We start from the raw sequence: 25,757 nt of genomic DNA on the forward strand, positions 1-25,757 counted from the left end.
TACGCATCAGGTCTTTTCCTTGCGGTGCATAGCCGAAAAGTTTTTGGCTAAAAACAAAAAGGTCTATTGCGCGTTCGTGGATCTAGAAAAGGCCTATGATAGAGTGGCGAGGAATGAATTGTGGTCAGCATTGTCCACGAGCGGTGTGAGCAGTGTCCTCATACGAGCATTGCAATCTCTTTATAGAGATTCTAGTGCTTGTGTAAAGATAAACGGGGCATACACTGAATGGTTTAATATCGAAAAAGGTGTTAGACAGGGATGTGTAGCGTCACCGTGGCTGTTTAATCTGTTCGTTAACAATTGCTTGACAGGTTTAAAAGAGAATGACAGTGGTTTGAGAATGAATGAGTTACTCGTCAAATGTTTTCTCTATGCTGATGACCAAGTATTACTTGCATCTTCAGCCGAGGAGTTGCAAGAGATGGTAACTGCTATGAATGGAGCTTTTGGTAGAAAGGGAATGAAGATGAATGTAAAGAAGACGAAAGTGATGGTGCTTGAAAGAGATAAGGTAGTGACAGACTGCAATATCGTGATTGGAGATGAAAAAATTGAACAGGTGAATGAGTTTGTGTATCTGGGTTCTAAATTTACAAGAGATGGAAAGTATGAGAGTGATATTGAAAGAAGAGTGAATGCAGGAAACATGGTGAATGGAGCTTTGCACTCCTGTATGAACAGTCAGAAGGTGTCTAATAAGGCTCGCTTGGCTGTGCATGAGGGGGTGTTGGTTCCAACACTCATGTACGGAAGTGAAAGTTGGGTATGGCAGAAGAAACATGAAAGCAGAATAAATGCAGTTTAGATGAGAGCGTTGAGAAGTATGATAGGAGTTACACTGAGTGACAGGATAAGAAATAGTGAGATAAGAAAACGTTGTGGTCTGAAAGAAGATGCTGTGACAAAAATTGAGAAAGGTATGCTGAGATGGTTTGGACATGTCGAGAGAATGAATGAAGAACGATTGACGAAGAAAGTGTATAAGGCCAGTGTGAATGAAAGTGTTGGAAGGGGTAGACCTAGGCGGACGTTTCAAGATCAAATCAGGGACGTCTTGAAAAAAGGCCAGGTCAAGAGTACCCTAAACCGGAGAGCATGTATGAAAGGAATAATGAAAGTGGACGAAGCGAAAGAAGTATGTAAGGATCGTAGCAAGTGGAAAGAAGTGGTCTCTGCCTACCCCTACGGGAAAGAGGCGTGATTTTATGTATGTATGTATGTATATAAAACAATAAGTAAACTTTCTGATTGTAGCTTATTAGGATTTGAATGAATTGTAATTGCAAAGATAATCTCTTACAACTTAATATTAAAAAATGTAACGTAATATCTTTTTCTCGAAAAAAAAATACTATTAAATTCGAGTACACTTTAAAAGAGAATCTCATTGAACGGGTTTTATGGTTGAGAGATTTGGGCGTTCACCTTGACTCCTCGCTAACCTTTACTCATCATTATAGATATGTGACTGCAAAAGTCTATCGCATCGGTTTTTTGCGGTTTTTTTGTAAATATCTCATTTCCTATGGGTTTTTGCTATTTGTATTTACTGTCAATATTGTAGAATACAAATTTCTCTACAAATATTGTTTGAAAAAATTTTTTATACGGTGAACCGTTTTCGAGACAAGAGGGCGGAGAGCGCGCATCACTTCAGGTCAACCGGTGCCTCCGGTCGCGCCATATGATGTTGATGATCTATTGATAAATCAATGATTATAAATATTTGTCAATTTTTATTAACTACTAGCTGACCCGACAGACCTTGTACTGTATATAATAAATAAAATAATGTGTTTATATGAATTTGTCAATAATATATCATAACATCAAAAATTACTTCGTAAAATATGCACCCTGTTGTCGAAATGAAATTGTTTCACAGCAGAACTGTCAAACCGTGCGTCAATAAATTCTCTCATAGAAATTATGTATGGACACATCAAAGGAAAAATAAATTTGTTGTTTTTATTTAATTTAGCAGCATTTTCCTATTTATTCACCTTCTAAACATTCCCTGGACTTCGACAAATAATTCAAGACCAAAATTAGCCAACCGGTCCAGTCGTTCTGGAGTTTTAGCGAGACTAACGAACAGCAATTCATTTTTATATATATGGATTATATTATATATATTCATTTTCTTTATGCATTAAATCTATATCTATTCAATAATACTGATAGCCGTCAAAAATAACATCAACATTTCAAACGTGTATATTATCAAGTTCAAACTTGGTTAGGGCATGACTTGGAACTCCAGGTATGGGGTTGGGCAATGCGAAACGATTTTCTGGAGCCTATCATGACAATTTTACCACCTGCTCCAGAAGATTTGCTAAATAAAATTTTCTGCAACTGCAAGAGTGGTTGTGGTTCGCGATGCAGGAAAGCGGGCTTGAAATGCTCTTTAGCTTGTGACCAATGTAATGGGCAAGCTTGTCTCAATGCTCTACCATATCAGAGCGCCATTAACGAAGATGGAACCTTTGACCCCGAAATCATGGAAGAACTTGAGACAAATGTCGTTGAAAACGATAATGAAGGCCAGTTTGAAATTAACCAGCAGCCGGAACACGACGATGAAGAGGAAGAAGATGATTAAAATTATAAATTGTAGTTTTTTTTTTTTTTATGGAATAGGAGGACAAACGAGCGTACGGGTCACCTGGTGTTAAGTGATCACCGCCGCCCACACTCTCCTGCAACACCAGAGGAATCACAAGAGCGTTGCCGGCCTTAAAGGAAGGTGTACGCGTTTTTCTTGAAGGTACCCATGTCGTATCGTCCCGGAAACACCGCACAAGGAAGCTCATTCCACAGCTTCGTGGTACGAGGAAGAAAGCTCCTTGAAAACCGCACTGTGGAGGACCGCCACACATCCAGATGGTGGGGATGATATCGTAACTTGTGGCGTGTCGTGCGAAGGTGTTTTTGTACCCTTTATTCGATTTTTTTACTTTTAATAAAAATAAATGTATTGAATGATATTTTTTTGTAAAAAGATTAATTCATAATTTATTTGTTTTTTTTCATCATGTAAGAAGTTATTAATATTAATTAGGTTAAAATTCAAATATAATTTCTATACTTTCATTAACAATTCTGCAATTACATGGGCAGGTGAGTGTTATTAAATAAATTAATCTATAATATAAAAATGAATCGCAAAATGTGTTGGTAAACGCAGAACTCAACAACGCCTGGACCAATTTGGCTAATTCTTTTTTTTAAATGTTCGTTGAAGTTCAAAGATGGTTTTTACGTCGAAAAAAATTCGAATAATTGCCGGAAGAACCCTAAAAACCGCCCTTTTCCCATACAAACGTTTTCTAACTAAAACGAGCTTTATTGCTTTTGTATAAAGTTCATTTTGAATTACAAGCAGTCACTGTTGTTTAAACAACGTAGGTATGTTCCTAACGTCAAAGAGTCAATTTGCACTTTAGTACCTCTGTACAAAGTTCAAATTCAATCATATCTATTAAAACAGTGTGCATTGGAGCACAGATAAACAAAAAAGAAAACGAAATCAAATAGTTCAATTTGGTCGGTTTCGCGATATTATTTCATTTGTTCTACTTTAAAATGCATCAGTTTTCAAGTCATTACATCAGTCAAACAAAAACAGCGTTACCAAAAGTGTTTTATTATTTTAATTTTTTCATATCCCTATTTTAAATACGGCTTGAAGGATTTGACTCCAAGTCATATCAAATTATAATGCGACATTCCACAACAATGAAAATTTAATTTTATTTGACACAAATAAATTCATAAATTATTAACTAAAAATAACCAATGGTAACCTATACCTACCATTTAGAGTTAAGCGACAGCTGGCTACTTTAGTAGCTTATAGTCTTAGTCGACAAACTACTTCCTCTGTAGTATTATTTAATAAACATGCCTCTATTGGGCAAAAAATAAAAATAATCGACATACAAGCCTCTATTGGGGAATGTATTAGTACTAATGTACAAAAATATAACAATGAAGATTTTTCTTCAATTAATTTAAATTAAGTTATTTGACAACGGAGGACAACTATTGCAATATCATACAAAATAGGCAACATTCACCAAATATAAATGTTACTGCTATAGATAATCATAATTTAAAGCTCATAAATATTGTTCACCAGAATATACAAGGTATCTCAAGTAATAAATTGAACTGTTTTTGAGCTGCTGTAATATAGATATATTATGTATTACAGAACATTGGCGTAAGAGTCATCAGCTCCAGTTTAGTTTTAGAGAACATAAAGTAGTCAGTTCGTTTTGTAGAAGTAGGGCAATACATGGAGGTTCCCTAATTATTATTAATAATAGATTAAAATGTAAAAATAGAAGAGACATTGATAATCTCTCTATAGAACAGCTAATTGAGATAGCTTGTATAGAACTAGAGCAATTTATTATTGTAAGTGTATACCGCCCCCCCACTGCATCATATGAACAATTCCAACATAGAATGTAGGAGGTACTATCAAAATTTAGCAAAACCAGCAAGTCAATTATACTGTGTGGAGATTTTAATATAAACTTGCTTGAACCTTCGGCCAATTGTACTAGCCTTAAAAATTTATTTCAAAGTTTTAATTTGTTCAATGTATTTTGGGAACCTACTAGAATCACTTCTACAACAGCAACCTGTTTAGATAATATTTTTACAGATGTTACTATTACTAGTAAACTCATAATTAATAATCTTCAGTCCGACCATAGTGGGCAACTTATAAAAGTAAATACAAGATTGGACAATGTCAGACCAAAAAGGTGACGATTATACCAGTTACGGGTAGCCGTCTTGAGAGGTTTAGAAATAATTTGGTAAATACGATACCATTTTTACACTGTGGTGCTGCTAATTTTCACTATAACTTAGTCTTCAATTCCTTCTGTGAGGATTTTTACTCCAGTAACGGTAACAGTAAACAACAAACATTGTTTTAATGACTGGGCAACAATGGGTATCCACAAAAGTCGTAAACGCTTATATGACCTTTATTATGAGAAACATTACATTAATAGTGAAGAATTTAAAATATATGTAAAAAAATACTCCAAGCTCTTTAAAGTGGTTTGTCATGAAGCGAAAACACGTTTCATTGCAGATAAAATTAAAAACAGTAATAATAATGTAAAAGCGACTTGGAGTGTAATTAACAATGAAACTGGTAGATCGAATTGCCGTAACACCTCTATCTGTTTAAATATTAATAATAATAAAAGCAGGATATGATATGCTTAAATTAGACGTACCAGTATCTTCCACTGATTTGAAATTTAAGTATGTTACAGGTAGCGATATAATAAAAATCTTCAAATTAATGAACCTAAAAAATACAAAAGACCTATGGGGCCATTCGACTAATATTGTAAAATACATACTTGACAATATAGCACCTGAATTAGCAATAATATTTAATGAGGGTGTGTTCCCTGACCTCATGAAATACAGCAAAGTTATACCTTTGTTTAAATCGGGCAGTTCTTTTGACCCTGCTAATTTCAGACCTATTTCAGTGCTGCCTGTTTTTAGTAAAATTTTTGAAAAACTTTTGCTTCAACAGCTACAAATGCATTTTTGTAAATTAATGAACAAAAATCAGTTTGGTTTCACTTGGGGCTTATCAACAATTAATGCGGGTACTAGACTCATTGAGCACATCTTTGACGCCTGGGAAGAGTCACAGGATGCATTGGGCATTTTTTGTGATTTGTCAAAAGCATTTGACTGCGTCCACCATGAAACTTTACTCCTACAACTAAAACATTATGGTGTGAAAAATAGAGCCCTAAATCTGTTAAAATCATATTTAAGCGAAAGAGTTCAGATAGTCGATGTAAATGGCAAACGGTCTTCGGGTAAACCTGTGAGAATAGGTGTTTCACAGGGTTCTATTCTCGGTCCTTTCTTGTTTCTTATATATATTAACGATCTACCGTTTGTGGTAGATGATAGCCATGAGATTGTATTGTTTGCTGATGATACTTCACTTATTTTTAAAGTGAAGCGACGTGCGGATATTGATGACGATAAGCAATGCACTCTGAAAGAAAAAGAATTCTAAAGGAATCAATTTTGAGAAAATTAATGCCTTTTCTGCCTTTTATTAAAAAAAAAGTTGAAACAACAACAAAACGTCAATTTCCATGGGTTTTTTTCTTGGATTTTCGGTTACTTCCTACTCTAATGAGCTAATGAGTTTGCTTTTATCAACTGATATTCATAACAAATTCGTACCTATATAGTGTTTTTTGCAGTGTTTATTTACTTATGATCGCTAATTATTGCATGTGACAAAATAATCTATAATATAGATATGCCTCCTATTAGACGAAGCAATTTAGGTAGAAGAACCCGAAATGCTACAAACCAAGCTAATTACCGATCTAATCATGCTGCACAAGAACGTAAAAGAAATGAACGTGAAAGAATTCGGATATCACAAACGCGTGAAGCGCAAGCGCGACATTCAACTAATAATCGCGTAAGTTTGAATCGAGCTGCTTTCAGGTACGATGTGTCAATTGACTACAGTAACGACCGATGTGTTGTTATTGGTTCGATGAACTCGGTTTGCTCACATTGCTTACAATGCCTTAGCATTGAAATATAAAAACGAAGCTAATGGATTGTGTTGCGCAAATGGTAAACTGAAATTGATACCATTGGAACCACCACCAGAGCCATTGTACTCATTGGTTTCAGGAATAGGAACAGATTCCATACACTTTTTGACAAATATCCAACAATAAAACAATTGCTTTTAAATGACTTCATTTGGGTCAACAAATGTAGTACGGGAAAATTTTATGCCAACTTTCAAGGTATGTGTTATAGCAGTTAATCATAATTAATTTAACGAACAATATGTTCTGTCACCTAAGTTAAGATGTGTCACTAATCATAATCATCACGTCTTAGTCATCATATTACTTGGTGATTCATTTTTAGCAACACTTTTATAATTTTGAAACACAATATAATTATTTGATGATAGATATTAGTTACAACTAATTAGGAGACAGATATATTTTTTAAGAAAAAATATATATTTAAGTTTGATCATTGACAATCCATAAATTTATAACCCACATTGATTATTTATTTTATTTTATAGTGTTTGGTGCAAAAATAATATATATTTTTTTTAATTTACAGATACAAGGCGAAATATATCATAGAGCCGGTTCACTGTTACCAGTGTCAGATGGCAACTACAAATTCCTGCAAATTTATTTTATGGGCAATTCAGCACAAGAAATTAATATGCGTTGTGCACATAACAATTTAGTAAAGAGGTCTATTGTAGAACAATTACAAACTTTATTTCATGAACACAATCAATTGGTTATATTGTTTAAAACTGCCCTGGATCTGATGCCATCAGATAATCACAAAATTGTAATCAGAGCTGACAAAACACCTGCGGGTCAACATGCAAGACGTTTTAATGCACCAACTATTGATGAAGTTGCTATCGTTGTAGTTGGAGAAAACTTGGAATCCCGTGATATTGTTTTACATCGTCGGAATGATCAATTACAACGTATAAAGGAAACACACCGCTCATATGATGCACTGCAATATCCCATTATATTTTGGCAAGGTGAAGATGGCTATGATTTCTCAATAAAAATGATAAATCCCATTACAGGTAATTAAAATATTAGTTTAGCTATGGCGATAATATCTTATTAACTATATTATGTATTTTAATTTTATATTTCAACAATGTTATTAAAACAAAATCTATTAACAGGTTCTGAAACGAACAAAAAAGTCAGTTCAATGAACTATTCATACCGCCTAATGGTCACGGGAAAACGAAGACAATCACATATTGAAATGTCGGCGATTATATCACAAATATATTGTTGACATGTATGTCAAAATTGAAACGGAGAGATTAACATTCATCAGGTTGAATCAGACCAAACTCCGATCTCAAGAGTATATTCACCTTCGAGATGCGATTAATACTGATGGAAATGCACAGAATGTTGGTCGGATGACTATTCTTCCAGCAACATACATCGGAAGCCCTCGACATATGCATGAATATGCTCAAGATGCCATGTCGTATGTTCGTCATTATGGTACAGCAGATTTGTTCATCACATTTACATGCAATCCACAATGGATAGAAATCAAGGAGTTATTCCCTGGGCAATCACCCTTTGATCGTCATGATATAACAGCAAGAGTCTTTAGACAAAAATTGAAATCCTTAATGAATTTCATCGTAAAACATTATGTGTTTGGTGAGACACGCTGCTGGATGTATTCTGTGGAGTGGCAGAAACGAGGATTGCCACATGCACACATTTTGATTTGGTTGGTTGAAAAGATAAGGCCAAATGAAGTTGACCAAATGTTGGCCAAATTGCAGTGATATCAGCAGAAATCCCTAATGTACAAATAGATCCTGAATTGCATGAGGTAGTTATCAAAAATATGATACATGGTCCCTGTGGAACTCTTAATCCAAATTCACCATGTATGATAGATGGTAAATGTTCAAAACGATATCCACGGACATTAATATCGGAAACAATTACTGGTAATGACGGTTATCCACTGTATCGTCGACGATCGACAGCAGACAATGGAAGATCAACAATTGTCAAATTAAATCAAGATATTGAAATAGATAATCGTTGGATTGTCCCATATTCACCGATTTTATCAAAGACCTTCAAAGCACACATAAACGTAGAATCTTGCCATTCAGTGAAATCTATTAAATACATTTGCAAATATGTAACCAAAGGGGATTACATATGGCTGTGATTGGAATTGGTGGAGAGAATTCCAATGATGAAGTTACACAATACCAAATGGGCCGCTATGTTAGTAGTAATGAAGCAGTATGGCGAATATTTTCTTTTCCAATAGGAAAATGAATACATGAGAGACACCCTTCTGTTGTTCACTTAGCTGTGCATTTAGAAAATGGACAAAGAGTGTATTTTACAGCACAGAACGCAGTACAAAGAGCTGCTCAGCCACCATCTACTACATTAACCAGTTTTTTTGAGACATGCCAAAACGATGATTTTGCACAAACATTGCTATATTCTGAAATGCCAAAATATTATACTTTGAATCAATCCTCAAGGAGATTTATAAGACGGAAACAAGGGAAACAAGTTCAAGGATACCCAGATGTGTATTCCACCGATGCCATTGGTCGAATTTATTCAGTACATCCAAGCAATGATGAATGTTTTTATTTACGACTGCTATTAGTCAATGTACGTGGCTCAACATCATTCCAACATTTACGAACTGTTCAACTCACCATAATTGTGTGGATCTTACAGGGAAGCCTGTCAACGTTTGCAATTGCTAGAAAATGACGCTCATTGGGATCAAACTCTCAATGATGCTGTAATATCATCACACGCTCATCAAATACGAACATTGTTTTCTATAATCATATCTACATGCTTCCCATCAAACCCAATTGATTTGTGGATCAAGTACAAAGATAATATGTGTGATGATATTTTGTATCAAATACGAAATAGAGTGGGAAATCCAAATATACAAATCAGTGAAGAAATTTACAACGAAGCATTGATTTCAATTGAGGACATGTGCTTGATGATGTCAAACAAACTATTAATTCAATTAGGCCTGGCCGCGCCCAATCGTCCAATGCATGATGCTTTTAACCAAGAGTTGAATCGAGAAAAAATTTATGATCTCAACAATTTAAAAGAATTAATTCAAACGAATCTTCCACTGTTGAATGAACAACAGAAGTATGTATTTGAAAATCTTATGAAAGTAATAAATGATGAAACTGGAGGCATTTACTTCTTAGATGCACCTGGTGGTACAGGAAAAACTTTTTTGATTTCATTAATATTAGCAACGATTCGCTCACAAAATAAAATTGCACTTGCATTCGCTTCGTCGGGAATAGCAGCAACTTTGCTTGAAGGTGATCGAACAGGCCATTCAGCATTAAAATTGCCATTGAATATGCAAAGCAATGAAACTCCGACCTGCAACATTTCTAAGAACTCTGCAATGGCAAAGGTCTTGCAGCAATGTAAATTAATTATTTGGGATGAATGCACGATGGCACATAAAAAATCTTTGGAGGCTTTAGACAGAACATTAAAAGATATACGGAGCAATCATAACTAATTTGGTGGTGCAATGATTTTATTGGTAGGAGATTTTCGTCAAAAATTGCCAGTGATTCCACGATCAACACCAGCTGATGAACTCAATGCATGTCTAAAGTCCTTCAATTTGTGGAAACATGTCAAAGTACTTCATTTAAGCAAGAATATGCGTGTCGAGTTACAAAATAACCAATCGGGAAACATATTCTCGAAACAACTCATTGACATTGGTAATGGCAAATTTCCTATAGACATGTTGACTGGCTGCATTAACATTCATCAAAGCCAGTTAACTCGATCAAAAGATGAAATTATTCAGAAGGTGTTTCCACATGTTTCTCAAAATTACAGAAACCATGATTGGTTGAGCGAACGAGCTATATTGGCTGCAAAAAACATAGATGTAAATGAATTAAATTTAAAAATACAAGAACAAATTACAGGCGAATCGAGGATATATAAATCAGTTGATTCGTCTACTAATCAAGATGATGTAGTGAACTATCCACCAGAACTTTTAAACTCGCTAGATTTGCCAGGATTGCCACCTCACAATCTTCAATTAAAGGTTGGATCGGTAGTTATAATGTTGGGAAATATCAACCAACCGCGTCTTTGCAACGGCACACGGTTAGCGATAAAAACATTACTAAACAACGTGATAGAAGCAACTATACTGAAAGGAAAGTATAAAGGAGAAGACGTACTCATACCGCGCATCCCAATGATTCCGAATGATGTGCCGTTTGACTTTAAGCGACTACAGTTTCCAGTTCGGCTTGCTTTTGCTATGACCATAAACAAGTCCCAGGGGCAATCATTGAGTGTTTGTGGTATTCAAAAAAAAATCAAAACGTTTATTGAACTCACAACATTGATTTACAATGGCTTAAGTTCAGTCATACACTAAATTTCATAATAATAAATAAATAATATCAAACAGATAAAATTAAAATCAAACAAATCAAATAAGTAATATAAATAACACCAAACAATTAAAATCACATAAAACAAATCACACTTAAGTAGATCAATTCAATTCCAGGCTGCTTTATCATTTAAATAATCTTGGATATTGTAAAGTCTTTGCTGCTTAATTTACTAGACTTTAGACTTAGACTTTGAATTTATTTATAGACATATTTGCTATATGTTCGGGGAGTTTATTATAGAAGCGAACACACTGACACCTAAAAGAATTACTGACTTTATGGAGTCTTGTGGCAGGCATGACAAGTCTACCCCTACTAAAATATACTATTCTGGCCGTATCTATGTCAGTCAATTCTCTTATCTTCTTAACCGCATATGCTGCAGAGCGTAATCTGTTTGCTAAGGCAGATATATGGTCACCCCACTGAAGCTTCTCATCTAGAGCTATACCCAAGAACACTGTCTTATTTACAAGATCCAACATTTCTCCATTTAATTTAATATGTGTGTTAATCTTTTTTACATTTGGTAACATGAATTTTAAGCATTTCGTTTTCTTACCATTCAAAAGAAGATTGTTTACTTTGAACCACTGTTCTACCTTAGAAATAGCATTATTTACATGTTCAATAGTAGTTGCATGTCGATTAGCTTTAAATAATAGTGATGTATCATCCGCAAACAATACTATATCATGTGTGTTCTTTATAAGATAGGGTAGGTCATTGATATAAACTAAAAACAGAAATGGTCGGAGAATTGAACCCTGCGGGACACCCATTCCTAACACAGAGCCTGAAGACCTTACACTATTAACTTCAACATACTGTATCCTGTTATTCAAATATGAGATTAATAAATTTAATGCACTTCCTCTTATGCCATAGTGTTGCAATTTCCTGATTAGAATTTCATGTTGGACGCAATCAAACGCTTTGGAAAGGTCGCAAAAGATTCCTAAAGAATCTTGTGAATCCTCCCAAGCACTAAAAATATGTTCCATTAATGCAACACCTGCGTCAACAGTTGAACGTCGCCGAGTGAATCCAAATTGTTTATCATGTATAATTTTATTTATGTTAAAATGAGCGCGTAGTTGACACAGTATTAGTTTTTCAAATATTTTACTCAGGGTAGGCAAAATTGAAATAGGCCTATAATTATATATATATATATAACCCAGAGGGATCTGATGAGCAACCCGACTTGAATAAAGGTATTGTTTTGCTATGCTTCATGAGGTCTGGAAATGTGCCACAGTCTATACATTTGTTAAATATTAGGGCTAGATCAGGCGCTATTATATCAATCAGAGAGCCTATTACTTTAACAGATATACCCCAGAGGTCAGCTGTCTTTTTAACATTAATCTCTTTAAATGACTTTATAATATCCGAGATATTAACATACTTAAATTGGAAATTATTTGAACATTTAGTAACATTTGCAGAAAGTTATGATATTGCCCTGGTTGGACATAAGTTTAAATGTTTAGTGGTAGATATGGGAACATTGGTAAAGAAATTTTCAAAAGCTCTAGCAACATCTAAGTTTGATTTTACAATTACATTATTAATATTTAGATTAAACTCAGAGTTCAGTATTAATCTGGAAAACCCATGTTTCTCACATGGTCAATTGTATGTTGCCTGTTCCCGTGTTGGAAAACCATCAGATTTGTTTGTCTATGCGCCAGATAATCAAACAAAAAACATCGTAAATCACTACAATTAAAATAAAACTGATTTTTGTAAATAATTATGATTCATATGATAAACAATAAAGAGATTACTTATTTTTAAATGCTTATATATGTTTTATTTAATTATATTTCTTATTCACAACGCCCTATCACCAGGGTGACGATTCTGTTCAGGAGATTTTTTTGCCCCGACTATAAAATATGTAGGAACAAAAAAATGACACATTACAAATCATTTTGACAGGCTATATTTGGCAGTACGAAGTCTGCCGGGTCAGCTATACTAAATAAAAAGTGGATAGGTTAGGCAACAATGATAATATAATAATTAATAAAAATTTATCGATAGTTCATCAACTATATATATGGCGCGTTTTCGACCGGAGGCACCGGTTGACCTGAAGTGATGCTGTGACCGCGCTCTCTCCCCCCTCTTTCTCGAAAACGGTTTGTTCGAAGTAAATCCATCGGCAGCAGATTTCCCGTCTTGAGTCAAATTAAGCCGCAGGCAGAATTTGTAGCAATTAATTTAAGAAAAAATTTATATTTCTCTGTTACAATGACTGAATTAAGCGATTGTTTACATCAAGAAGGGATTTACTTATGCCAATTGTTAAAGCCTGTAATAAATACTGAAAATGATAAAAGTTTTTGTGAAATAAACCCTGAAACTCAAATGTGCAGATTTAATAGAAATACTTGCTCCAACAGGTGGATTAAATCGCATTCGGAAACCCAATACATACATTTCTGTTGTGATGTTTATACAATTAGAATCATTTGTGATGAACATGTTACCCTACATCAATTACATCGTGCCGGTATAATCTTTATGAGTGACATATAATAGTATATAATAAGAAAAAAGAAGTAAAATAGTGTATAATAACAGGTAAAGATTTTACATTGCACTCACTACGACACCACTCCAACAAAATCAGTGTTGCATCACATTTATATACTCCTCCAGAAATCGACCCAATAAAGCATATCATAAGCCTTAATAAATCAAAGGAAAGATTATTTTATGATGACCTTAATGAGACCGATACATCATTAGTGGCACTTCAAAAGGAAATAAAAATCTTAAAAAGTAGTAAAGTGGAAGTGAATGATATATCTTTGCATGACATTCACCCCTACACTATAAGTTATGTGATGATAATAGGTGCTGCCGCGGCCGCGGGACGGCTCGCGCTCGTCCCTCGGCACAGCTGCAGGTGTCTAGTGAACCAGTGATAAGTGATATCGAAAAAACGCGAAAGCAGAGTACAGCTGACCGTCAGCTGAGTGTCACTGAATTACCTAATATAAGTGATAGTGATCGTTTGCCAAACTTCGTGAATAGATGGCCGAGGGTCAATCGAAGTAGCGTTCTGTACGAGGACACTTTAGTGTGACAATTGTATTTTTAAATTTATTGCAGTTTTAGTATAATTAGTTTTATTTAAGTATGTTTTGTACATTCGTTTCTTCTTACATTATTACTATTATTGTTGTTTAGCATAAGCAATAGTTTTATAATTTAGAGATATTTTCATATAACCTGCTATTGTTACTTTTTCTTTTGTGCTCGGGAGTATGTTTGAAGTAAATCCATCGAACAGCATTATATTACAAATATTGCTTAGTAGATAATATTAATTACTTATAACCATGTGTTGCCTTTAGTAAGGCAGTACGTGAGTAACCAATGATCGGTCCGGTCCTAGTTACCATTAACTATTTGTCTATAACCATTACAGGACTGGTCCGAATAACCATTTTAACCAATAGAAATCCGCGTACTCACAAATAGAACCATTAATTAAAGTTATTTACCAAGTGTCATAGATTAATTTAGTATCTTAGTAAATAAATACTTTTACCATAAAACCAATATACATATAAATCAACCCCTAAGTGCACCCCTATTCACGGTTCACCATATAAAAAAAAATTTAAACAAAATTTGTAGAGAATTTTGTATTCTTCAATATTGATAATAAATACAAATAGCAAAAAACCCATAGGAAATGAGATATTTACAAAAAAAAGCGCAAAAAAACGATTTTTGTGACCTGTGACCTTGACAAATGATTTCCCGCCAATTGTTTTTATTATTACTAAGAGGGTTGTTTCAAAAAATATAACATTCGAAATTCAAATAGTAGCTAGAAGTGCAAAACTTTTAGTGTGCGCCATAAGATCTTTTGTGAAGAAAATAGATAAATTATTATTATTACTAAAGAATAAATAAAATAATAAAATATGCAGTGCCCCATTGCAGTTATAATTGTAAATAAAAGAAAATCAACAAAAAAAAACAACCGACTTCAAAAACACTATTCCAAAACAAAAGATATGCTATGCACTAAAATTATAAAATTAATTGCGTATTTTTAAACAATCTAATTAATTAATCTAATTCTAGTTACGATTATTATTATTTTTGGAATCGGTATCCTTCCGCCGCGACCCGCTCTCGCCTCCACACGACTCAAGCACATCTCACCTCTAACTATGTATGTAGTTACAAACCTATCTTCGATGACACCGACTCCAAGCATTAAAATAATCGTAAATAGAATTAGATTAATTAATTAGATTGTATAAAAAACGCAATTATTATTATAATTTTTAGTGCATATCGCATCATATTGTTTTAGAGGTCCGTTGGATTTTATTGTTAAAAAAAAAAAATTATTATGATTTTTAGTGAATTTGAAGTACACTAACTATCAATTTGTCTAAATATGTGTAAATATACTAAATTTTTCAGGCGGCAATGAACGTAAGTGCTTTGCAATTTTATTACAGACAGTTAGAAATTTTGCCACAGATTGCACCCTTACTGTAAGTTGTTAAGGAGTCCCATTGATCATCATATTTGACTACGACAATTACTTGACCATAACTATGTTATGGTAGATGACTTAAACATTCCGTATAGCATAAAAAAGATTCGGCCGAGTATCGTTAATTTGCTCCTAAGAATTGAAGAATTCCGTTACTTTGCCATGGATTCCGTAATCAGAACCTAACCAAACCAAACTCTCAACAAATTATCTTTGAATTATATCCTTTTCGATAAAAAAAGAATCATCGAAATCGGTTGGCGCGATATTGAGTTATTCGTAAATTTATCATCCACTTTGCTATACGTATGTATAGCAAATGAGAACGGCATCTGGTGTACCGCCCTATTAAAAGAATGTTTTGGGTTTATATTTTCCCAACTGTAGTATTTAGCAACTGGCTCTTTTTTCAGTTTTTCAAATGTATTTTTTAAAGAAGGGAGAAGAAAATAATTAAATAAAACTCAATTTACAAAAAGAAACGGAACGCCATTATTTAAATTATTTTACAACCTTTTTCGGGGATGCCCATAGATTGTTTTAAATCTTGCAAGCCAGCTACTACTTACTAGCTGTTTTATGTCGTGTACTGTGTGTTTTTTGAAACATTGGCTTATTTATTACTACATCTTTTCCCAACGACGTTGAGTTGAGTTTGTGCTCCTTCGTTCAAAAACTGTACAGTTTGCGAAAGAACGCTGTGTTGTGTTAATACGTCTTATTTTGTGCTGTGATTGTGGAGTCGAATCTGAACTATTGCAGCAAAAATGCCGATCGTGCGTGTGGCAGAGAGCAAGTGGCAGCAAAAAATTCAATTGTTGCAGATGGTACTCTTGGGGACCCTGATCTTCCGTCAGAGCAAAAACCAGCCATTACAATCGCAGACGCAACACACTTATACACTCAGAAGAGTTCCAATTATTTGCTTCAAACTATGGCGGACTTGATTCTTTTTGCTTGTGACACCTATCAAATAAAGCAGGCGCGTTCATATGTCGGTGAACATTTCAGGTTTCACGGTATTTACACATTAGAAGTGAGCCGTGACCAAATACCTGGATTGCAGGGAATAAATCCTATGCTGCTTCGGGCAAATATAAAGTCTCGCCACTCTTCAGGAAAAACATACTTTGTTTTTATTGTAACTGAAGTAGGTAATCGTGGCAGAGAAGCAATAATAAGTTATTATTGCAACTGCATTGTAGGGCTGAGAACTGTGGGGTGTTGTGTTGCTCCCATGTGATGAGTGCTGGGCTATGCTCGCCATGAGGGAGTGACGCGACCAGCTAAGTTCTTGGATGACGTAATTTTAAGTGTAGTTGATTGAAAAGGGGCCGCTATCCATACGTTTCTATACTACAAGTAGATAAGATATGTCTCAATAAAGACCATTTAATGAAAAGTTGTTTTTGTTATTCAAAATATGCAAGTAGTATATTATGTAGTAGTAGTAGACTACCTGGTGGGCGTACTAAAGTATCCTAGAACATGAGAAAATTGTGGTTTTACACGAAGAAGACCACTGTTGCTAGTTGAGCAGTAGGTAGCATTTAACAGACTTCAAAAAAGGTTTTTTTTATGGAATAGAAGGACAAACGAGCGTACGGGTCACCTGGTGTTAAGTGATCATCGCCGCCCACATTCTCTTGCAACACCAGAGGAGTCACAAGACCGTTGCCGGCCATTAAGGAAGGTGTACGCGCATTTTTTGAAGGTACCCATGTCGTATTGTCCCGGAAACACCGCACAAGGAAGCTTCTCAATTCGACGCGTATATATATATTTTGGTTCAATTATGTTCCTTGCTTTTTTATCTGACCGTTTATTTATGCATATACATATGTATGTGTGTATATTAGAATGATTTTGTTTTAATTATTTGTGTAGGTATTGATCTCTAAAAATCAAGCAAACGGGGTAAACATAACCCCAAAACTTCTTAAAAAACAAACTTAACTTATGACTCCCAACTTTATAAAAAAAAGAAAACTAATACCACATATTCTTATACAATGATCTATTAAATGTAAATATTTCATGTTTCAACACGACTTTTTTTTGGTGTACGAGACTTCCACTGAAATCTGCCATTCCTTTAAGACTTTTATGGTATTCTCATGGATGCCACTGTCAGATCTGGACTAAATTACAATGGGACCACACGGAAAGCACCAGCTTTCAAATAAAAAAAGAATTATCATAATCAGTTCACCCAGTCGAAAGTTTTGGAGCAAAAATACATTATATCTTTTGTTTTGGAATTGGTGTTTTTGAAGTCGGTTGTTTTTTTTATTATAATTTTTTTTGCATGAATAAATAATAAGAGATCGGGACAACATATTACAGGCTACTTTTTTCACGCTAGATGCAGGGATAGTATTTTAGTTGCTGTATAGCATGTATGTGGACAATGTGGCTGGCAGCAGCTATACTCTATAAATTTTTATTCTTAGACTAAGCTTTAATACTCAATAAGTGTGTAGATTGCGGTATATTTCCAAACTTAATGAAACTAAGATCTAGCTGACCCCACCAATTTTAGACCCATATTGGTACTACCAACCATTAGCAAGATTTTTGAAAAAATTTTGTTAATGCAACTGATTAAGCATTTTTACAATAATAGTCTCATGCGTAATAAACAATATGGTTTTACACAAGGTTGTTTAACCACAAATGTTAGTTTATAGGTAATAAGTTATCCAAGGCATTGAACTGCGTCCATCATGAAATTATACTTAAAAAAAATTACCACTATGGGGTTAGAGATGTTTCTCTAGATTAAATAAAATCGTATTTGTGTTGTAGGGTTCAAAGAGTAGACATTAATGTAAGGGTGTACCACAGGGCTCAGTCTTGGGTCCATTTTTGTCCCTTTACGTCAATGGTTTACCATATCTTATTCAAAATCAACATGATATTAACTGTTTGTTGACGACACATCTTTGTTATTTAAAATAAAATGCAAGAAAAAAAATTCTGTCAGGTTGACGACAGCATTGTTTAAGTAGTGAATTGGTTTAATATTAATAACTTACTTTTAAAGGAAAGGAAAACTAAATATATAAAAATTAATAATGACAAACTTGATGTAGTAGAAACAACAACATTCCTAGACATTACATTATACTGCTACGATGTGGCGCTCAAATGAGAAACTTATGGAATCCACTAAGCTCTGCAGTATTTGCGATAAAAAAATTAGGCAACTGACAGATGTTGAAATGGCTAGACTTGTATATTTCAGCTACTTTCATCAATCTTTCACATATTAGAATGACCTGTCCTACACCTCAGCCACAAGCCATTTGAGGATTTTTGAATTATTGAATCAAATTGAGCTATTAAATTGATGAAAACCATCTTCATACCTGTTACTGTACTACAACTCTTTCCCACTCAAACAAAAAAACAGCCAAGTATAATATAAAAAAAAATCTACAGAAATAAAATGATAGAGGTTTTCATTTGTGCCTATCATGGTAAAGCTATTGGATAAAATTAAATTATGTCTTTTAAATTTTATTCCTCAGACACTTGGCCCCTTCTATCTTGAAAATAAAAATTGTGATATCTTATTTAATATAAGGATAATAAAGTTTTAAGAAACTAACATTTTTATAAGTACTACATGCTTAGTTGTGTGTATGCAGACAAAGTCGCGGGAATCAGCTAGTACAAAAATAAAAACATTTAAAAATTACCTCTTCAGCATTTAGATAAATAATATGAGCTTCTATAAGTGGTAACACATCTTCAGGTAGAATATCATCATCACCTAATGGAAACAGTTGCACATCCACTTGGTAATATTTGTTTACTATATGCCAAATATTCCCCCTCTGTGTATTGTCTTCACTTATTTGATGATCAATAATTTCTATAAACATTAAATAGTTAATATTATTAAATTACATGAAAATAAGATGATCAATCTGTGAAAAACTCAAATTAATTTACTGGATTAGTACATAGATTTTACAATTTTAAAATAGTAAATATAATAGCCGGTAACAATTAAATAATAACACACCAGAGATAAGTTTTCTTGCGGTTAAAATATCAGTGGCACTGACCAATACGACAGAAGTATCTTTATGCATAATAGGAATTTTTACTTATTTTCTCTATATTATGATTACCTGAGTAAAAATACTTTAAATTAATTAAAACATCTAAAAGAACCTGCAACTATCATTCATTGTTATTTGCAAAGAGAATTTAAAGTTTAAACACTACTTTTTTTTTCCAATGGGAAACGTCTTGGCCTTGGTTTGTGCCATGGCGTCAGCCATGTAAAAAGGTTAGGAAGTGTGTTATTGGATTGAGAATTCGAACGGAATTTTGAAATGGATTAGGTAAATGTAGTATATGACTAAATGGTTATAATTTTATATTGTTACGAAAAATAAAACTAGCTAAAATTCTATATACTTCAATATTTACATTATATAAAAGGACAGAAATTGAAGTAGGAAACGAAATTTTAATGGACAAAAGCGAGGAAATAAAAGCGGAACAATCATGTCGAGGACAGGCAAAAAATATATGATTAAAATCCCCAACGTCATTGCCACACTCACATAGGCAATCGCTAGGCAAAAGGTTAAGCCTTGCCAAATGCAAGGGAAATCGTAGTCTTGGGCGATTTCAACTGGCACAATGCCGAATGGCTTGGATCACATACCACAGACTACGCAGGGCGATCTGTGTACAATTTTGCATTGGCGTATGGTCTGTCCCAATTGGTTGAGTCGCCTACGCGGCTCCCGGATGTGGAAAGCCACATGCCGTCCTTATTAGATCTTCTGCTGACTACACATCCCGATAGTTACCAGGTCTCTGTCGACGCCCCTCTCGGAACGTCCGACCATTGCCTGGTCAGGAGTGTAGTGCCCATCTGACACCAACGTCGCAGACCACCAGCGACCCGCCGCGTTTGGCACTACAAGTCAGCAGATTGGGATAGGATGCGTTCCTTTTTTGCATCCTACCCTTTGGTTTGTTTCCCTTCGGATGATCCTAGTGCCTGCGCCGTTGCAGTAGCCGATGTGATACTGTAGGGCATGGATATTTTTATACCAAGCTCTGTAGCACCGATCGGTGGCAGATCACAGCCCTGGTTCGATGCGTCAGTTAAAGCAGCATCTGACTGCAAAAAATAGGGTCATCGAACTTGGGTTGCGACGCTGGCACAATGGATTCAAACTGCAAAGTTCTTAAGAGGAAATATAACCGTGCCTCCAGATTTTTTAAGCGGCAAATCGTCCGTACGAAGTCAAAGCACGTCGTCAAAATCAGCGAGCAGCTTTCCAGTTACCCGACCGGAACACGCAAGTTCTGGTCGTTATCGAAAGCTGCTTTTGGTAACTTCATCCAGCCGTCCATGCCGCCGTTGCACTTGAGGAATGACACCCTGGCCCATACGGCAAAAGAGAAAGCTGATCTCCTGTGCGCTCTTTTCGGCTCCAACTCGACTCTTGACGACAACGGAAAAACACCGCCGACCATCCCGCGGTGTCAGAGCTCTATGCCTGAAGGACAGTTCAGACAGAAAACTGTAAGGCGAGCTCTGTTTTCGTTGGACGTCAGGAAGTCGAGCGGGCCGGAAGGCATATCTCCAATCGTCCAAACTACAGGCCCATTACTATTACCTCTCTGCTCTCCAAAATCATGGAGAGCATAATTAGCCGCCAGCTTTTAGTATACCTAGAGGGTCACCAGTTGATCAACGACCGACAGTACGGCTTTCGCCATGGTTGGTCGGCAAGTGATCTTCTGGTTTACCTAACACACAGATTGGCGGCAGCTATTGAATGCAAGTGGGGAAGCCTGGCAGTTAGCCTGGATATAGCGAAGGCATTTGATCGTGTATGGCACAAGGCGCTCCTCTCAAAACTTCCATCATTTGGGTTACCCGAGAGCTTGTGCAAGTGGACCTCCAGCTTTCTCACTGGGTGCAGCATACAGGTCGTTGTCGACGGATATTGCTCGAACTCGAAGCTTTTGAATGCTGGGGTGCCCCAAAGCTGTGTGCTATCTCCCACGCTATTTCTTCTGCATATCAATGATATGTTGGACACCTCCAACATACATTGCAATGCAGACGACAGCATTATAATAATAATAATAATAATAATAATAATAATAATAATAATAATAATAATAATAATAATAATAATAATAATAATAATAATAATAATAATAATAATAATAATAATAATAATAATAATAATAATAATAATAATAATAATAATAATAATAATAATAATAATAATAATAATAATAATAATAATAATAATAATAATAATAATAATAATAATAATAATAATAATAATAATAATAATAATAATAATAATAATAATAATAATAATAATAATAATAATAATAATAATAATAATAATAATAATAATAATAATAATAATAATAATAATAATAATAATAATGATAATAATAATAATAATAATAATAATAATAATGATAATAATAATAATAATAATAATAATAATAATAATAATAATAATAATAATAATAATAATAATAATAATAATAAATTTCTCTTAAAATCATAGTTTACAGCAGCTAGTGGCCGGAGTCACCTTTTAAGCAAATAATGCCTGTACCAGGTGTCTCCGCTCTTCCAATTCAGCAATGTGTTATATTTAACAAAAGTTTTATTGACATGGTGGTGAAATAATAATAAAGTTATGAAATGAATATAAATTTAAAAAGGTTATGAAATGAATATAAATTAACAATTTAAATATTTGGAAAGTTACTTTTGAACACCTTAACAATTACAGCGACAAAGATTTACAATTACGATTTTTAATTCTTATCGAACATGTAAGTCACTTTTTATTATTATAAACATAAATGATAAATATGTGTAACTATGTGTGAGTGTGTGTGTGCGTGCGATACTGTGTGTTTTTGTGAGTGTTGTGTGCGTGTATATATGTTAAGTGCGTGTGGAATATTTTCTGTCTGATCTATGTAAACATTGGATAAGTTATTATACTCTGTACATTATTTAAGTTGTTTAAGTAAAATCTCCGTTGCCTCATAGTCGAGAGACTTTAACCACTTCTCTACGATTTTTTTACAATCGTTATATTGTTTTGAGTGGATATGTAGTTTTTTATTTATTTTATTGTAAATTTGAGCTGAGAGACTATTGTATTGTGCGCTAGCAAACTTTGTTTTTGTTCGAGGGACTTTAGTTACGTTAGGTTGCCTCCTACTTTGTTTATTATTTACGAGATATGGTACTTCTTTATGTTTTTTGATTAAAACATGATTCAGAAACAGTTTCCTCACAGAGAGTAAACCGCACTCAAGGTAAAGTTGTTCTGTAGAATATCTGTAACGTTTGAAATACATGGCCTTAATCAATGCTCGTTGCGAGCGCTCAATGTCTAAAAACTTTATTTTTGCAGCACCTCCCCACACTGGAATGCAGTAGGTTAGGATGGATTCAACTAGTGCAGTATATATTCTCTTTAGCAGAGTGTTAGAGGAATCACTATCGTTCTCAGATTTGTCATTCTTTGGGACCACGTACCTCAGCGAGCGAAAAACCCATATTAATTTTCTGACTCTTTCAGCCAGTTGCTCAAGGTGAGGGTACCAGGAGAGCCTCTGATCAAGTATGACTCCTAGATATTTGAAATTATCTACTTTATTGATTTGGGGACAGTTACAGTTATTATGTTTGCTAAGTTTACAGTTATGAACTTTCAGATTAAAGTTGCCATCGGGCTGATTATTATTATAAATACTGAAGCATATATAATTTGTTTTAGAAGTATTTAATGATAGTAAATTAGACTTCAGCCAAGCAGATATTTGAGCCATTCCTTTTTCAGCGCTATTTTTTACATCTGCCCAGGTACTTACAGAAAAGACAACGGCTGTATCATCAGCGTACGAAAAAATTTTAGCATTATCGATTGTAAGATTGCACAGTTCGTTTATATATATTAGGAATAAAGTAGGGCCTAATATGCTGCCCTGAGGTACACCATATGTTACCTCTGTAGCTTCGCTGGAATACTGTTCTAATTTTACTTTTTGTTTTCTTTGAGAAAGATAATCTTTAAAAAGAGTTAAAGGCATACCTCTGATTCCAATATTTTCCAGCTTGTTCACAAGAATAGGGACAGAAACCGTGTCAAAGGCTTTTTTTAAGTCTAGAAATACTGTTATACACTTTGAATTTTGATCAAGATGTTCGGTTACTAATGAAGATAGCGCAGTTACAGCGTCTTCTGTGGATATACCTTTTCTGAATCCAAATTGCGAGGGAGATATTATATTAAATCTGTTAAGAAAGTTAAGAAGGCGAGAATTTATTAGCTTTTCTAAAATTTTAGAAATGCAAGGCAAGATAGATATAGGTCTGTAATTATTAACGTCATTTCTGTCCCCATTCTTGTATACTGGGGTAATAATTGACTGTTTTAAGGAGGAAGGGAAGATTCCCTTACTAAAGCAAAGATTTGCAAGATGGGTTATAATTGGTACAATATCATTCTTTACATACTTTAAATACTTAGTTGGGATCCCATCCCACCCAGGAGCACTGTTCGTTTTAAGACTCTTTAACACAATATCTACTTCGTTAAGGTCTGTTTCAAGAAGTACGAAAGAGTTTAATTGAGTGACTGTATTATTAATTAGATTATTGAAAATGTGCAATGGCGTAGGATCTATATGTTCTGCAAGTTGCTTACCAATGTCTGCAAAGAACTTGTTTACGAAATTTGCTGATTCATAAGGTGAAGATTTGGTGTTTAGTAACTCTGTGCTCTTAGATTTAGTTTTACTTGAGTATGTGATGTTTTTTATATTTCTCCAGAGTAATTTATTGTTAGCGACAGATTTTGCAATGAGATCTCTTTCGTATTGCCTTTTTAGTTTTTTTATTAAGTTATTTACATAGTTTCTGTATCTACTATATGTTATTTTTAATATTTCGTTATGAGGATCATGTTTTGACTGCCTTTGTAATTTAGTTCTGCTATTTATACATCTAAGAATACCGGGAGTAATCCACGGCTTAATAATTCGTTTGCTCTTTGGTATTTTTACTGTTACAATATTATTTTTTATAGAATCTGATAATTTTTGCAGTAGCTGCTCACTCAACACATTCGGATCAGTGCAGTTAAATAATTCAAGTAATCCTAAGTCTTGTAAATAATTTCGAGCCTTTTCATAGTCTATTGTACTTTTTATCTTATTGGCTCTCATAAAATGTTTAATTTTAGACAGGCATAAAAATGTAGTGTAGTGGTCCGTTGTAGTTGTATGTAATATGGCGATAAAAGCCGAGACTTTTTGTTTATTTATTTTCAACATAATATGATCCAAGCATGAATTTTCCCTAGTTCCCAGCGTGTGACCTGGAAGTATCCCATAATCTGAGAGTGTGTTGAGATAATTTACTCTATTCCTGTATTCTTGAGAGAGATCGTTTTTTGGTATAAGATTTATATTCAAGTCTCCGGTAATAACTATGTTGTTTTTTGTTTTAATTTTACTAAGCTGACAGCATAACGAATTTAAAAACGGTTCAATGTTCGATATTGATGGGGAACGATAGATACATAGTAATGAGTTATTTAAAATATCAATTTGTATACAAGACGCATGTGTCAATCTAATCTCCTTTACTTTAGCTTTTATGGATGACTTTATAAAGACGGTAACCCCATCATTTTGATTCAGTTGTTGAGTAGTGAAGTAAGAGTCGTAATTAGGAAGTTGAGGTATGGGCTTGTTAGTACTCAGTCTGCATTCTGTTAAAACAAGTATATCTGGATGAAAATTGAAGTGAGACACAGTTAATAAGAAGTCGTCAAAGTTAGAGTAGATACTTCGTATATTTTGAGAAACAATAGTCAGATCACTCTGCTTCACATTTATGTAGTTACTAAGTTTAATGGGATCACACTCAACAGACCGCGCTAGTTCTAAAGTGTCTATTTCTTTTATAGTTTTTAAGGACTCAACCATTATTAAAGGTCATATAAATAATACGTCCTAGAAGCGCGTCTCTATTTTCAAGGGTTTCATGCATATAAAATGTACATGTATATAGAAAAATAATATTCATTTTAGAAC

General features: G+C 34.2%; 1 long non-coding RNA gene across 1 annotated transcript in view; it reads right to left on the reverse strand.

Annotated features, from left to right (window-relative positions):
* Positions 1-19,910, reverse strand: part of LOC126976359 (uncharacterized) — a 41,717-nt gene extending 21,807 nt beyond the window's left edge. Inside the window, exons 1-2 of the long non-coding RNA XR_007731891.1 lie at positions 19,663-19,910; positions 19,334-19,509 (exon numbers count right to left, since the gene is read on the reverse strand). This is a non-coding gene — a long non-coding RNA (uncharacterized LOC126976359). The remainder of the gene's footprint in view (positions 1-19,333; positions 19,510-19,662) is intronic.
* Positions 19,911-25,757: the final 5,847 nt, after the last annotated feature.

This window comes from Leptidea sinapis, chromosome 40 (genome assembly GCF_905404315.1).
Source record: "Leptidea sinapis chromosome 40, ilLepSina1.1, whole genome shotgun sequence".
Taxonomy (NCBI): Eukaryota; Metazoa; Arthropoda; class Insecta; order Lepidoptera; family Pieridae; genus Leptidea; species Leptidea sinapis.